Source organism: Cheilinus undulatus, linkage group 21 (assembly GCF_018320785.1).
Source record: "Cheilinus undulatus linkage group 21, ASM1832078v1, whole genome shotgun sequence".
In the NCBI taxonomy this organism is placed as follows: domain Eukaryota; kingdom Metazoa; phylum Chordata; class Actinopteri; order Labriformes; family Labridae; genus Cheilinus; species Cheilinus undulatus.
In genome coordinates this window covers 19,938,159-19,941,085 of record NC_054885.1, presented here as the reverse complement: position 1 = coordinate 19,941,085, position 2,927 = coordinate 19,938,159, and positions in this window count along the sequence as shown.

The following is a 2,927-nucleotide window of genomic DNA, read 5'->3' as shown; positions in this document are numbered from 1 at the left end:
CGACACAGGACGTTTGGGAATGTGGGTTTGACTGGGGGTTCGGGGAAAGGGGGAAATAGCACTTACAACAACCACAGATACCTGTTTTATGTTTTCTAATTCTTTATTCTTTTTTTATTCTGTTTTGGTTTGTGTTCCTTCTTCTGGCTGAGTGGGATCTGATGCCTGGTGCTTTATATAGTATGTATTTTGGTAAGGGTTAAAAGTTCACATCAAGCCCCGTGTTGCGTGAGAAGCCAACAAGTCTCACACTGTATTGCAGGGTGAAATACTGAAGTGCCTCATCTAAGCAAGCTTGATCTGAATTAACCATAATAGCGTATTCAGATAGGGTTTAGATTTGACACTGTGGGATTAAGATTTAAGGGACGTTTCATTATAGGACCATCAGTTTGAAGTATTCAGGCTTTCATTGATACATTTTGTTTCCTGAGCCATTTTTGAGACTGATTACAGCTAAAAATATCTAACTGTATAGATTAAATGACATCTTAGATATACCTTTTAATGACAATCTCTCATGGAGCCATTTTTGACAACAGAGCTCGTAATCCATGAGCATATCTGAACAACAGTTCAACTGATACACAACTGGTTCTAGTGAATAAACCACCAATGTAAGAGAGAGCATAAAGACAAGCATGGAGCTTTGAGATGACATATATTCAGATTGTTAAAGGTATATATGCTTATGTTTGTTGTATTGCAGCCTATAACAGTGCATTACCTATACAGAATGGCACATGTAAGTGGTTTCAGAATTGCCTAAGTGTCAGTAGATAGCAGCTTTGCTGATTACAGTACGCTCAGAACACATTCTCAACTATGAAGCTTTGGAAATGAGATTATAGTGATTTGTATCTTTTGTTATGAGGGCGAACAGACTGTTGGTGTACTGAAGAATCAATATGGAAGTGGGGAAGCTTACAAGAGACAGGGTGACCCCCAATACCAAACTTCTCGCCCCTTCTTTCTTATTTCTGGTTGCTTATATTAGAGTCAAGATGACAAAACCGGGTGCTATGGAGTATTTGACTCAGCAAATACAACAGCCTCACAATGAAAAAAATCTGTCTTCTATTAATAGTTTTATACACAATAACAAGCATAACAAGCATCTTTCAGGAAGAAGGGTTACCTGTAGGTCGGTGTATTTTCTGGCAGTTCCATTACCTGTTTGAAACCAGCCGCAGAAATCCAGAGAAACTGTTGTTATTTTGTTTTTTACATTTTTGAAAAAAGAAATTAAAAAAGGAGTCTGATTTTGTTTTTGCAATCATTTTATGTTATGTTATGTTATTTTATTTTATTGTTTTAATGAACTACTTGAGAAAAATGAACTCATGTTACCCAGTGGAAAAGGTGAACATTTCAAAATAAAAGCCTTCATGTGAAATTTAAACCTATATAGCCATCCACTGTGTTTTGCAGTATGAAAATAACCCTATTTACTCTGTACAGTGTATTTAAATAGTGTGAATAGTAAAAGTACTGGACTGTATAAATATTAGGAGGGAAATAAATTAATATAAATAACCAAGCCTGGACTGCTTGGACCATGCACAGCAGGAGTCAAATTTTCAATTTATGATTGGATTGTGTGTGCAAAAGAAATAAATAAGTAAATTAGTTGTTAAAAAAGTACATTATTCTAATACACTATATATAGCAAATAGGCCTTATATAATTATATTTCACAAGACAGTGGGAAGCTACTTAGGCTAAAATGTGGAATATCCAAAATATTTTCACCTTTCCCAATGGGTCACGTGATCTCCTTGTCCTGAAGTATTTCATTAAAACAATAAAACAAAGTAATGGGATAACAACTGTCTTTTACGTTTTTCCAATTTTCTGTCAAAAACACAAAAATATGGAACAAGAGTATTTTTTGTTTTGAAATAGAAAACATTTTTGGGAATCTGTTTTTTCTCCATTTTTGTGTGAAACAAAAAACATTATTTTTTTTCTGCAGGACTAACAATAACAAGGGTTCCTCTGGATTTCGTAGCCTCCTTTCAACCATGAACTAGAACTGCCTGGAAACACACTGACCCCCTATGGCCATGTGAAGAAGCATAAATATAAATGCACATGTTCACACACAACAACATATGTACAGAGGACCACAAGAGTGTAAATGCTTATCTTTAACCTTCCACACATACTGCTAGAATATTTTTGCATCATGCTGTAGGACAGTGGCTGACCACGCTGTCATTGCTGCCGCTGCTTGTTTAGCCGCTTTCAGTGGAAAGTCCAAAAGTCTACCTTGTATGAAATTTCTCCTTTTGCTGGATGAAATTTCATTTGCCGTGTCGTAACCAAAGCTTAGGGCTTCCATCAATCACTGCAGCTCTACTCAATATTATAAAGCACTATGTGAAAATGAAAACAACCTTGTGACATATTAGCTATGCATTTGTAGAGCATGAGCGCACTTTGCAGTAACATGCAATAATATGAGCTTCTTCCAGCCACTAATGGTGTTATAGTCTCAGTTTACTTTGCTAATGCACAATAGCAAATAGGGGTGTAATAAGTGTACATGTGAATATATGTATAATGTGTTAAGCGACCTTTTTATTGCTGTGGTTTCTATGAGACAAGTAAAAAGATTTACATAGAGTACTTTGAATGTAAATCCTCTGACTCTGTAATGTATGAGCAGACACTACACACCTGTTCATTGTAGGCTGCTTATCACTGAAAGTATAATATCCCATGGTAGCTTTTTGGATGCTCAGGATAAAGAAAGTACACTTTTTGTTCTCTGCAGCACTCATAAACCTCAAAAACTCCTCATTTTTGTTTTTCTCTGTTACAGATAGGTGTAACTGTGCATATTTGTACAGTCAAAGAATGTACAGAAGATGTAAAAACTGCAACTAAAGGCACGGTTTGCTTATAATGTATGAAAATGTACA